This window comes from Pseudorca crassidens, chromosome 1, assembly GCF_039906515.1.
Source record: "Pseudorca crassidens isolate mPseCra1 chromosome 1, mPseCra1.hap1, whole genome shotgun sequence".
Lineage (NCBI taxonomy): Eukaryota > Metazoa > Chordata > Mammalia > Artiodactyla > Delphinidae > Pseudorca > Pseudorca crassidens.
In genome coordinates, this window is record NC_090296.1 from 143,486,354 (window position 1) to 143,501,365 (window position 15,012).

Sequence of the window (15,012 nt, forward strand, 5' to 3'; positions counted from 1 at the left end):
TAACCTATAATGAAAAAGAATCTGAAAAGGTATATATATATATATATGAATTACTTTGCTGTACACCTGAAAATAACACAACATTGTAAATCAACTATATTTCAATAAAAAATTTTTTAAAACTTCAGCTTGATGAGCTCTTTACATGAGCATCTTTCTGTACAGTGCCTGACTAGGCATTGAGGGTGGGGGGCATGGGAAGGCAACAAGAAGAACAAGATGAGCCCGTCCTCACTGTGACTAGAGTATAGGGCTGGGGGAGGAAATTCGGTTAGAAGGAAAAGCATGGAGGTCTTTGGAGGGTCTCCACTGCCTGGACTTGGTCTGCAGAGAGAAGGGCAAGGGGGTGACAGGATTAGCATGATCCTTAAGAAGATCATTCGGGGAGCTGTGGGAGGACAGACAGGGAGGGTGGGGACAGGTGATGGAAGAGGCTGGGCCATCCTTCCAGGTGATGAGAGCTCAGGCCAAGGGGTGTATCCAGGGAGCCCCCCTTATTGACCGGCGGGCTTCTCTTTAGGATTGCAGGCAGGGAACAAGCTGAATCACCCCCTTGCCAGTGCCCAAAAGAAGAGTGTCCTCTAGACCAGCAGTCCTCAACCATGGCTGCCCGATGAACACAACTGGGGAGCTTTAGAAATGCTGAGCCCTGGGTCCCATCCCCAAGTATTCTGATTTAGCTGATCCAGGGTGCAGCCTGGGCATGGGGATATTTCAGAGCTTTCAGAGGATTTTAAAGTACAGTGGAGTTTGAGAGCCACTGCTTCAGAGCATCATCGAACACAGCAGGAGCCTCACGGGTCTGTCCCCAGACAAGTTCTCCCACCTCCTCCGGAATAGATGCCAAGCAGCAGACCACTGTCTTTATCAGACTCTGGTTTGGGAGGTTTTCTGGGGAAGTGACAACTGTGTCTTCAGTGGCGTTGAGAATATTCGGCTACTTTTGCTCAGTATTACCCATGACTTTCTGCCTTTCAGAAATTTGTTCGTCACTTAATCCGCTGTTGATCCCTCTTCCTGTTTTCCTCATCATTATGCGTCTATTTCCTTCTGTCCATCACTGCCTTCACCACGGGATTTAGAGAAGGCAGGAGGAAAGCACATGTGTGCAGGGAGCCACTCTGGCCTGGAGGCTCCTTTTGTCTTTTATGGGAGCAGACGTGAGGGGAAGGATTGTGGCCCTCGGGGCATCCAGCCTCCCCGGTCCCCAGTGGTTGAATACAGGAAAAGGACACCACTTTAGGTATATTCATAAAGAAGCTGGGTTCTGTTCCAAGATGCTGGGGTGTGCATTTGGAACTGGAAACAGACACTTGCAATCTGTAACCAATAACCACAGTAGTTGGATGTGAAGTAGGTCAACCCGTCCATGGGCGAGGCCACCCAGAGTTGCTCTCTTCTCTCCTCCAACCCATCGACAAAACTAAAGGCTGGAAGCCCAGTCCCAGCTCAGGAGGGCAGAGCAGTTAGAGTATGACATCTGGTGATGCCCAAGCCTACCAGCGTGACCAGAGTAAGATCAGTCACCCTCTACTCCAACAGGAATCTCCTCAAATAGCCAGCCAGGGAGGGATTTTTGCAGCCCATCCCCCTGCCAGTCCATAAATAGTAAGTTTGAGAGACAGCCAAAGTCATTCTAAGGACCTGGCCAGCAGCCTTTGCAGGAATCTGGTACGATGGGGACAGAATGACAGCCAGCAGCTAAGGACAACTGGATGGCCTTCTGACCAAATGGGGCAGGTTGAAGAGATGGGAGGAGGGGGAGGGAGGAGTGGGGACACTTTTCCCTGCCGCCGCCTTCACAAAACATTACTGTCTGCTGGGGGCTGGGCCCCTCAGAGCATCTGATAAGGTTGTTAAGTCAGCTGGAACACCTGGCCCGCCATCTGGCACTTTCATCCTCCAGACAGGGCCACTCAGGCGTCCTTGCTCACCTTCTCGAGGCCAGTGGGCTGCAGGGGTCCCAAACACCTGCCAGGGAGAATGAAACCCCCAAAGCCCCGAGGGCTGTAAGGCAGCACTCTGGGTTCTCAGGTAACACTTCAGGAATACTTTTTTAACTTCGTTAAGAGATGGGGTTTTTTTTAGCAATGATGTGCCCTTTCTGAGGCTCCTGGTAGTTTAAACACAGGTTAATTCTGACCTTGCTGAGATAACAGAGCAGCATGGTTACAGCGTCTGGAAAAGGGAGAATTTAAACAAGGCTGCCTTCTCTCCATATCAGACTAAACGGGAGCTGCAGCTCAGGGCCCATTAATCATCTCATATGCTGGGCTTCAGGATCTTATCTGCTGTACAATTGCCTCATTCCCACCTCTCCTGGGCTCTGGAAACCATAGTATTTGGGGAGAAAACACAGTACCTATATTAGCAAATCTTATTAAGCTCTAGCTAGTGGCACATGACCCATTAATGTATATACTTAGCTGTTCCAATAGAGTTCTGATACGTGTTAAGAAAAACACAATTGGAGCTGCTGGGAATATTCTGTATGCTGTCTGGGTGATGATTATACAGCTGTATACATATGTAAAGTGTCATCCAGCTGTATGCCTAAATACCCTTTATTCATGTACTCTCTATATATTATCCCTCTGCTTAAAAATTTAAAAGAAAAAAATCTATTTAAAAAGAAGGGATGGGGCTTCCCTGGTGGCGCAGTGGTTGAGAGTCCGCCTGCTATGCAGGGGATGCGGGTTCATGCCCCAGTCCGGGAAGATCCCACATGCCGTGGAGCGGCTGGGCCCGTGAGCCATGGCCGCTGAGCCTGCGCATCCGGAGCCTGTGCTCTGCAAAGGGAGAGGCCACAACAGTGAGAGACCCGCGTACCGCAAACAAACAAACAAACAGAAAGAAGGGATGCACAACTGAATGATGCTAAACTCTTAGGTTTAACACCCCCACCCCACAGCCAAGGAGCCCAGGCTGTGCATGCACAACTGGAGCCTCAGTGCTTGGATCTCTGCCTGCTGGTGAGGGGTGGGCAGTGGGGGGCAGGGTGGTCAGCAGCAGGGTGGAAAGAGGTGAAATTTGGAGGGGGCATATCCGTATTTGCATCTTGACTCCGCTGTTTCGTAAGTCACTCTGGACAAGTCACTTGGCCCCTCTGTGCCTCAGTTTCCTCACCTGTAAAGTGGGGATAACATTGCTTGCATTATCAGTTGTTGTGATGTTCAAAGACCATTAAATGGAAAGCACCTGGCACACAGTAGATGCGCGCTCAATGGTAGCGCTAGTCACAGTGTAACAGTTGGTCCCTCAGGAGCCTGCTTCTCCCGTTTACCTGTTCTTAGGTTGACACACCCAACATCTGAAAGGAACTTTTTTTTTTTGGCTGTGTTGAGTCTTCATTGCTGTGCACGGGCTTTCTCTAGTTGCAGCGAGTGGGGCTACTCTTGTTGGTGTGCGCGGGATTCTCATTGCGGTGGCTTCTCTTGTGGCAGGGCACAGGCTCTAGGCGCGCGGGTTCGGTAGTTGTGGCACGTGGGCTCAGTAGTTGTGACTCGAGGGCTTAGTTGCTCCACAGTACGTGGGATCTTCCCGGACCAGGGCTCAAACCCGTGTCACCCGCACTGACAGGCGGATTCTTAACCACTGCACCACCAGGGAAGTCCTGAAAGGAACTTTGATGTCAGTTGGCACCAACTTCTCTGTCTCCACCTCCTCTCATGCACTCCATGACTTTCTGGTGCCTATTCCAACTGTAGAAGTCCTGCTTATAACCCTTGACCCATCCCCTGCTCATACTGCCACCTGCTCCAGCAAGAGTGGGTTAATCTTTTCTACTGTCCATCCGAGAGACCACCCAAACCCCACTGCTGTGCTCAATGTCCCCAGCAGCAGCCCTGGCCACATCAGCTGTGGCTCCAACCCTACCTGTGGGTTCAAGAGACCTTGGGCTGGGATTCCCGTGGTGGATGAGAAGGAGGTCAACAGCATACCCAGCACTTGCCAATGGAGACCAGAGGGTGTCCGATTCTTGGGACCCAGGGTGTGGGTGGGACAGAATCAATGCCCACACACTGAGCTACTTGTAGCCACTCAGGAGTGCAGACCTCTCCAAAGTGAGGTGTCATGGATGTGCATGGACACATCGAGGGCATTACTGTCCATCTGTGCACATCCGTCCCCAGCAAGCATGCCTATGCTGCAGGGAAGTCATTGCCTTCCCAAGACTAACCTCTCCCTCTACAAACCACGTGATTTTCAAAACCACTCCCCCATAATGGACCCACATTTGTTTCCCTTTCATGCCACCTAGAACCAGACTAATCCCTTATTTGCACTCTCAGATTCCAGATATTTAAAGACAACCATGTCTCCAATTCTCAAAAGGAATCTCCAGATTAAACATGCCCTATTCCTTCAACAGTAGCTCAGACATGAGCCTTGCTATGAACCCCCTTGCTCTATGCCCTGCCCAGGTTCCATCATGGAGGCAGTAAGGGGTAAAATTAAGAAATGATGCCTGTTTTCACTCCAGCTCCCAAGTGCCCATCACAGACCCTCCTGTGTGCTCTTTACACCCTTTTTACCATCCTGCACCGTCCCCCCAGCCTCCTCTATGATTGATTCCCAGTTCACACTAATTAGGCCTTGCTCAGACTGTGACAGGAACGAGTGCTTTGCCATTTTCTTTAAGGAAACCATGTGATAGGCCGACCGGCTGTGGTTGCCAGGCAACCTTGATGCTCCTACCGAAAGACAAACTCGAGAGAGCGACAGGGCCAGAAAGCCTAGTTAGCAGCTATTGAACATGAGCCTCTGCTCCACTGAGAGGTGCAAGAAAGGCCTGGCTGGCATTGGCTCCCATTGCTCCAGCTGTCTTTTTATATGTAGTGTGTGTGTGTGTGTGTGTGTGTGTGTGTGTGTGTGTGTGTGTGTGTGTGTGTTGGGGGTGCATATGCAAAGGGAGCTGGGAAAGAATAAAGGAGTGTTAGTCTTTAAGATGGAATCACAATAAAGGATACCATGGCAGGATAATTTATGAAATATCACACTTTATCTGTGTACACTTTAATTTTCCTTCCTGCCTCCTCAATTCTAGTAACTGAGCAGGACTTGTAATTATTTAATCAGAAGAGGACAGAAAGCAGAAACAGCCGATAGGCAAAGACCTTTCCCCTCTGGTAAAATATTAACCCACAGAACAAGGGATAATGTGAGGAGTCTCAGAAGGGGCGGGGGCGGGTGGTAGTGTCTGTCCCTGGGAAGGCCCAGCAGGGTCCTGTTTGGTTTCAATTTCAGGTGAGTCCAGGCACCTGAGCTCCCAACCGCACCAAAGCGTTCCTTAACCCACGTGTAGCTCAGCACCTCATGATGAGAAGTAACCACATGGGCAGCCGGCAATGCATGGCTTCAGGCAAACACGTGTGAGCTGGAGAGGTGCAGAGCGGCCACTTCAATACATTAGCATCTCCAATGACCCAGAACCTTTGCACAACCCTGATGGTGGGAGAGGAAACAATGACTTAGACTGCATTTCCTTCACACTGAGGCCAGATGGGGACTCAGCAGAGTGGGTTTGATGTAGAGCAATTAAAGCTTTTTAGGTGGGCAACTTGGTGGTATCACACCCAGTAATTTCACTTGTAATAAGAGGTCACATTCATTGTACCTTTAATACATGCCAGGCAAGGCTCTAAGGACTCTCCTAGTTACACTCTCACCAGCAATACATGAGACTATGTATGTGTCCCACACACTTGCCATCAGAGAACGTTACTAATCTTTAAAAGTTTTGCCAATCTATTTCCCAACCTATTACTGGGAAAATGGCATCTCATTGTTGCTGTTTTCGTTTGTTTGTTTTATTCTTTTTTTGAATTTTATTTTATTTTATTTTTATATAGCAGGTTCTTGGGCTTCCCTGGTGGCGCAGTGGTTGAGAATCCGCCTGCTGATGCAGGGGACACGGATTCGTGCCCCAGTCTGGGAAGATCCCACATGCCACGGAGAGGCTAGGCCCGTGAGCCATGGCCGCTGAGCCTGTGCATCCAGAGCCTGTGCTCTGCAACGGGAGAGGCCACAACAGTGAGAGGCCCGTGTACTGCCAAAAAAAAAAAAACAAAAAACGTTATATAGCAGGTTCTTATTAGTTATCCATTTTGTACATATTAGTGTATATATGTCAATCCCAATCTTTAATATATGTTAACACTGAGTAGTGATCTTTCACTTCTATTTCTGTATTGTTTTCATTTTAACAACGAGGATGCATTCGTGTACTAACTTCTGTGTAAAATTAAAGTAAATAAAAATCATGATTCCTTATGCACTTACAAGCATGACTTTGAAATACATAGAGCAAAAATGGATAGAAAAATAAAGTGAAATCAATAAATCCACATGGTGGAAGATTTTGACTGTATTTATCAGATACTGGGTAAAAATAAGAGATTTGATAACATAATTAAATTTGATCATATATAAATGTATTATACGTGTATGTATATACATAGGTACACACAAAATTCAATAAAAAGACACACAATACACAGCATATAGGGAACAGTCTCAAAAAATTGACTCTTCCTTAGGCTACAAAGGAAAACTGGACAAATTCTAAAAATCAAAAATCATAAACAGTACACAATCTCTGAACACAATGAAATAATATTCAAGATTAAGAATTCTAAAGGGATAACCAAAATATTAATCTGCCTAGAAAAATTATTTAAATATTCTCTGAAATAATTCTTAGGTTAAGAAAAGAAATCAAATTATAATTTATTTAGAAATGAAAGACAACCAATTGGTTTGAAGATTTAAATGTAAACAAAAACTAGATAAACTATGGTTAATTAAAAAAATAATCTTGGCATAGGAAAGGTCTTTCTAAATATGACACAAACTTCAGATACCCCAAAAGACTAATATATTCAGCCACTGTAGAATTAAAAAAAAAATTATATGTGGCAAAAGCCACCATAGGCAAAAGCAAATGATAAACTGGGAAAAAATATTTGCAACCTATATCACAGACAAAGGAAGAGTTTCCTTATTTGTAAAGTTCTCCTATAAACTGTTAAGAGTAAAAACTAACATAAATCAAGTATACCTCAATTAAAAAAAAAAAGAATGAAGACCAACAGCCCAAGAGAAAAATGGCCAAAAGATATGTACCAAGAGTTCACAGAAAAGGGAATTTAAGAAATGACTCTTAGGGACTTCCCTGGTGGCACAGTGGTTAAGAATCTGCCTGCTAATGCAGGGGACACGTGTTTGAGCCCTGGCCCGGGAAGATCCCATGTGCTGCGGAGCCACTAAGCCTGTGCGCCACAACTACTGAGCTCACATACCACAACTACTGAAGCCCATACACCTAGAGCCCGTGCTCTGCAACAAGAGAAGCCACTGCCATGAGAAGCCCGTGCACCGCATTGAAGAGTAGCCCCTCCTGGTCACAACTAGAGAAAGCCCACACGCAACAATGAAGATCCAACACAACCAAAAATAAATAAATAAAATTTTTAAAAAAAGAAATGACTCTTAAACCACGTGATGTGGTATTTCATTCCACTTACAATAAAATTAATTGCAAAATCAGACTACATCAAGATATTGAGTTAAAGAAGAAGACATACTGGATAATTACATTTATATAAAATTCAAAAACAGGTAAAACTAATCAAAGATGTTAAAGATTAGGGTAGTGGTTATCTTGAGGGGTATGGAGCCAGGGATTTGAAAGGGCTCGTGAAATTCTACTTGTTGATCTGGGTGCTATTTTGCAGATGAATTCACTTTGTGAAAATTGGTGGAGCTGATTTGTACACATTTCTGCATGTATGTTAAATGTCAATAAAATTTATTTTAAAATACCACATTGATATAATTTTTCACCTGGAAGTTGGCAAAGATCAAATCATTTGATCTCTGTGTTATAAGAGTGTGGAAAAGGGAACTCCCTCATATATTGCTAACGGGAGTGCAAATTGATAGCACCTTGATAGGGAGATAACTTATCATTAGTATCTGTGGAAATTATTAATGCCCATGCCCTCTACCTAGCATTTCCACCTCCAGAAATTTACCTTACAAATAATACTTGCACCTATATGAATATATAATGCATTGCCATGTCATTGAGAGATCAAAAGATCAAAAGCTACCTAAACATCCATCATTAGGGAATTAATTAAATAGTCCTTATAATGGAAAACTTACAATGAAATGCTCTGCCACCATTAGCTCTAATGAGGAGACATCTTATGTACTAAGATGGAATGATCTCTGAGGTGTATATTAAGTAAAAATATAAATTAAGGTGCAGAACTGTATGGAAGGTATACTACCATTTGGGTAAAAAATGGGGGAAGGATATAAACAGTGCTCATATATACATAAATATCCCTGGACGGATAGTCAAGGAACTGATAACATTTGTTGCCTTCAGAGAGCATTTGATGGCTGAGGAACAGGAACAGGATGGAGATTTTTCTTGATATACATAGAAAAAGGCCTGGACAAACACCACTGAACAGACGTTCCCTCTGGGTTGGAAGTGGTACTGAGTGGCAACGATAAAGGGGAACTTTTAAAGTTATACTCTGTAAACTGAATATATTCATGCATTAAAAGTATAATTTTTAAAAGATTGTTTTAAGAAATAATGTGGGGCTTCCCTGGTCGTGCCGTGGTTGAGAGTCCGCCTGCCAATGCAGGGGACGCGGGTTCGAGCGCTGGTCTGGGAGGATCCCACATGCCGCGGAGCAACAAAGCCCGTGAGCCACAACTACTGAGCCTGCGCGTCTGGAGCCTGTGCTCCGCAACAAGAGAGGCCGCGACAGTGAGAGGCCCGCGCACCGCGATGAAGAGTGGCCCCCGCTCACCGCAACTAGAGAAAGCCCGCACACAGAAACGAAGACCCAACACAGCCAAAAATAAATAAATTAATTAATTTTTTAAAAAAAGAGAGAAATAATGTGCCTGCAGTAATATTTGTTGCAGACAAGATAGAGGCTAAAATCAGGGGACAAAAGTTTGAGGAGAAACAGATATTAACATCATCTCAAAGGATTGCTCTGAAGATATTTATCAATTACAAAGGGAAAAATAACTTGATAGTGGAGAAACCTGGCAGACACCACTTTAATGAAGTGATCAAGGTTAACATCGCCAGTAATAAGATAACACCACCTTGTACCCCCTGATATGACACACTGAGAAGAACTCAGTATCTCTCCTGTCTTGATAGTCACAGAAGGAGTCCTCACTTCTTTTTGTAGGCCAACTAGGAGGGTGTGTGTGTGTGTTTGACATAAATTGCAAACCTTCAGTTCACCCCTGCATCTCCTGGAGTCAAAAACTCACAAAGGTCATTGAGCCACCAAGCCTGGAGTAACAAGACATTTTTTACCAAGAGGAAATATTATTTTAGAATGAAATCCTAGCCAAGGCTGCCAGGGGCTATGGAACACAAACCGATAAAACCAAGGTCCTTGGAGCACTTAATAAGATTTCTACCTGATGATAGGAAAACAATGATTTTATTGAGATTTCCCCAGGAAACGGGTTTCTCCCCATCTAGCTGAAAGGCTGAGATCATTTTAGTAATAATCGTGAGCAGCAGCAGCAGTCAGTCAGCCAGTGCTGGCATCTCCTGTGCATGTTAGTTAACTCATCAATTTCCTTCCCAAGGGCAGGAGAAGATGAGCGGCTCAGAGGCAAGTCTTGCAGACCTTCCTATCTCAAGAATGTTAAGAACTCACTGGTATCCTCTCTCAAATGATTTGCCTCCTAGACGAGCTAACTGATCACTTCTACACACTGCTTTCGGTTGTTGCCTCTGGCATTTTCCACTAACAGGCTCCCCTGATGGATAGCCCAGCAGACTGCCAAAGGAGTGATTTATGCTCACGTTAAACCCAGGACCTCTCACCCCCTCCCTGGGGAAAACGCCTTTATCTGCACTACTTAGAACACCCTGGGGAAACATGAAGGGGAAATTGAGTACCATCTCTTCATCTATAACCTAATTCAAAATTAGTGTGTGCTCTAGTTGTAAATCTCAGATTAAGCTGTTCTTAGCTCATTATGTTTTGCCATTTCATTTTATAACACTAATATCAGCATTAAGCAGAATTTATAGTTTTCAAAGTGCTCTCTTGTGTGTAAGTGTATTTGATGCTCACTAAAATGCTATTAGAGAGAAAAAGAAAGGTCACCAGTTGTATCTGAGTAAAGAGAACCTGTGACACAGAGGTTAAAGGGCTCCCCAAGGTCAAATATCAATTTCTACCATCAAACAACCTTGTGCAAGGATTGTGTCTACTTGTAAAGATAAATTATTAAATATTTCAAAGATATGTAAAATATAGAAAATATAAAAGCCACGTTATCTATCTCCCAGTTTTAACAGCTGTTAACGTATTTCCTTCAGATCCTTTTAAAGAAGAAATAAAATGATACAGATACAGTTATCACCACCCCACTTCCCCACTTCCTCTCTTTCTTGCTAGAAGTCATTTCTCTCCTAAAGTGTTGGTGAAGATATGGGGAAATAGGAATTCTTAGACAGACTATTATAACCAGACTGTTATTAACCAGACTATTATTAGTCTGGTTAATTTTCCAAATTGATGGGTGTGATTGATTGTTATAATTGTTTTAACTTCATTGCCTTCATGACTAGTCAATTTGGGCATCTATCCTAAGTTTATTGGCCATCAGAGTGTCCTTTTCTGTGAATTGCCTGGTTATACCCTTTACTCAATTTTCAATATTTTTATCTTTTTGAGTTGATGTATACAAGTTCTTCAGGGATTCTAGATATCAATTCTTTGTTGATGATATGCTTTCCAAACATCTTTTCCCAGTTTCTAGCTTGATTTTAGCTTAGTTTATGTCATTTGCCTCCACTGAAGTTTTAAAGTTTAATGTTATTGAATTTATCTTTTTATTTGTACTTTTTGTATCTTGTTTAAGAAATCATTCACTGTTCTAAGGTCATTCTCCTGTACGTTTTCCTTTTTTTCTATAAGTTTTTCACAATTTTGTTTTTAATCCTAAATGTAAATTATTTTTAGAGATGATATGAGGTTAGAAACTAATTTTATTTTCCTTATAAATGTTTTCATATAAATGTTTCAGTTGTCAAACACCCATAGAACAGTTTCCTGTATTATCCATGGGTCTGTTTCTGGGCTCTCTAGTCAAGTCTGTCAGCATATTTTAACTTCTCTGTGGCTATTCCATCTAGTACTAATTACTGGATGGAATAGTTTTATGATAAACTTTGATATTTCATAGGAAAGTCTCCCTCCTTAATCCTCATAATTCTATTCAGTATTCTTGGCTTTTTGTCTTTATATAAATTTTAAGATCAGTTTGTTAAGTTCACACAAGAAATCCCCTTTTTATTAGAACTGTCATAAATTTATAAACTAAGAAAAATTAACATTGTAATGTTATTGTCATAATCCACAAATATGCCATGTCTCTACATTTATTTAGGTCTTCTTTTATGACTTTCAATAAAATTTTAGAATAGGGACTTCCCTGGCGGTCCACTGGTTGGGACTCCACGCTTCCACTGCAGGGGGCAAGGGTTTGATCCCTGGTCAGGGAATTAAGATCCCACATGCCGTGCAGCACGGCCAAATGATTAAAAAATAAAATAAAATAAAATTTTAGAATATCCTCAATAAGTAACACATAATTATTAGATTTATTCCTAGGTACCTAAGAATTTTTCTTGTTATTCTGAATAACTTCATTTATTAAATTACCTTTTTGAGTAAGGTGTTGCTCAGGAATGCTATTGATTTTTTTTAATTGAGAAATAGTTCACACACCATAAAATTCACCCTTTTAAGATGTACAATTCAGCAGTTTTTAGCATATTCAAAAGGTTTTGCAATTCCAGAATATTTTCGTCACTGCAAAAAGAAACACTGCACCATTAGCAGTCACTCCACATTTCCCACTCCCCTTAGTCCCTGGCAGCCGCTAATCTGTTTTTTGTCTCTATGGACTTACCTCCTCTGGAAATAAGTTCATATTAATATAATCATACAGTATGTGGCCTTTTGCATCTGGCTTCTTTCACTTAGCATAGTGTTTTCCAGATCCGTCCATGCTGTAGCATGTATCAGGACTTCAAATAATATTCCACTATTTGGATAGACCACATTTGTTTATTCATTTAGCAGTTGATGGACATTTGGGTTGCTTCCACTTTTTTGCTGTTATGAATAATGCTGCTATGAACATTTTGTTTACAAGTTTTTATGTGAACATGTTTTCAATTACCTTGTGTATGTACCTAAACGTGGAAATGTTGGGTCATATGGTAAATCGAGTTAACATTTTGAAGAACTGCCAAACTGTTTTCCAAAGCAGCTGCACCATTTTACACTCCCACTAACAATGTATGAGGGCTCCAAAATCTCCACATCCTTGCCCGCTCTTGTTCTCAAACGCTTTTAAAATTATAGCCATCCTAGGGGGTATATCTCATTGTGGCTTTGATTTGCATTTCCCTAATGGTTAATGATGTTGCATATCTTTTTGTGTGCTTGTTGGACATTTATATATCTTCTTTGGAGAGCTGTATATTCAAATCTTCTGCCCATTTTTTAATCGAGTTGTGTTTTTATTATCGGGTTATAAAAATTCTTTAAGGATCCTAGACCCTTATCACATATGTGATCTGCAAATATTTTCCTCCATTCTGTGGGTTATCTTTCCATTTCTTGGTAGTGTCCTTTGCAACACAAACGTTTTTAATTTTGATTAAGTTCAATTTATCTATTTTTCCTTTGGTTGCTTGAGCTTTAAGTGTCATATTTTAGAAACATTTGCCTAAGCCACATGGATTTAAGTTCACAGACTTATACCAATGTTTTGTAGTTTTAGCTCTTACCTTTTCATCTTTGATCCATTTTGAGTAAATTTTTGTATACTGTGTGAGGTTACAAGTTCAAAATCACACTTTTGCATATAGATATCCAGTTGTCCCACTACCATTTATTAAAGAGACTCTTCTTTTCACCATTGAATTATCTTGGCACTGTTGTTGAAAATCAATTGACCGTAGACGTATGGATTTATTTCTGGACCTCAACTTTATTCCACTGATCTATGTTTATCCTTATGCCAGTACCATGTAGTCTTAATTAGGGTAGTTTTGCAGTAAGTTTTGAAATTGTGAAGTGTGAGTCCTCCAACTTTGTTCTTCTTTTTCAAGAGTGTTTTGGTTATTCTGGGTCCCTTGAATTCCAATGTGAATTTTAGGAACAGCATGTCAATTTCTGCAAACACAGCAACAAAAAAGAGCAGCTGGAATTTTGATACGGATTGTGTTGCCTCTGTAGATCAATTTATGTATATTGTCATTTTAACAATATTAAGTCTTCCAATACATGAATATGGGATATTTTCCCACTGATTTAGATGTTTAAATTTCTTGCAGCAATGATTTCTAGTTTTTGAGGTACAAGTCTCACACATCTTTCATTAAATTTATTCCTCACATTCTATTACTTTTGATGCTATTGCAAGTGGAATTGTTTCCTTAATTTCACTTTTAGATTGTTCATTGCTAGAAATAGAACTGATTTTGTATATTGCTAGCCTGCAAACTTGCTGAGTTTGTTTATTAGTTTTAATTGATTTTTGTGGATTCCTTAATAATTTTTCATATAAAAGACCATGTTATCTGCAAATAGAGAAGTTTACTTCTCCCTTTCTAATCCTTTTATTTTTTGTCTTGCTGAATAGCCCTGAATAGAAATTCCAGTACAATATAGAATATAAGTGGTGAGACCTTACATCTTCATCTTGTTCCTGATCTAAGGAGGAAAACTCTGTCTTTCACCATTAAGTGTGATGTTAGCTATGAGGTTTTTTGTTTTTTTCTTTTGTTTTAAGACACCTTTTATCAGTTTGAGGAAGTTCCTTTCTTTTTTTTTTTTGCGGTACGCGGGCCTCTCACTGTTGTGGCCTCTCCCGTTGCGGGAGCACAGGCTCCAGACGCGCAGGCTCAGTGGCCATGGCTCACGGGCCTAGCCGCTCCGCGGCATGTGGGATCTTCCCGGACCGGGGCATGAACCCGTGTCCCCTGACTCGGCAGGCAGACTCTCAACCACTGTACCACCAGGGAAGCCCTTGTCACCTCCATTTTTAAAAAAGTATGTAATGCTATAATGGACAATTTTATGCGTTTAGATTTTCCTGTAATTAAGATTATTTTATTAGAATAGATCCACAGAAAAATTCCTGGCCCAAAGGGAGTGAGTATGTTTATGGATCTTGATACAAGTTGCAAAATCACATTCCCATGAATTTAACCAACTTAAAATCTTCACAAGTTATTAGTGCTCATTTCACCATACGCTCTCCAGCATTGGGAAGTAGACATTTTAATTTTTTGTTAACATCATATGTGAAAAATGGTATCCCACATTTTCAAAATTTACATTTCTAGAAGCCCCAGCCCGGATCTGGCAGCAGGTCTAAATGAGGACTGTCAGTTGTCAGCTTGCAGCTGCAGCCTCAGAATGATTTTCGGGGTGTTGGTGGCCTCCACCATGGAGACTCTACTGGTGTTTGGAGCCTGAACCTAGCTCCACAGGTTTGGAGGGCCCTGCTGCCCAAGGACCACTAACCAGCCGTGTGGCTGACAAGGTCTTGGTGCTCTGGCCGGGTGTCAGGCCTGTGCCTCTGAGGTGGGAGAGCTGAGTTCAGGACACTGGTCTACCAGAGACCCTACAGCTCCACGTAATAGCAAATGGCAAAAGCTCTCCCAGAGATCTCCATCTCAATGCTAAGACCCAGCTCCACTCAATGACCAGCAAGCTCCAGTGCTGGACACCCTATGTCAAACAACTAGCAAGACAGGAACACAACCCCACACATTAGCAGAGAGGCTGCTTAAAATCATAATAAGGTAACAGACACCCCAAAACACACCACTGGACGCGGTCCTGCCCAGCAGAAAGACAAGATTCAGCCTCATCCACCAGAGCACAGGCACCAGTCCCCTCCACCAGGAAACCTACACAACCC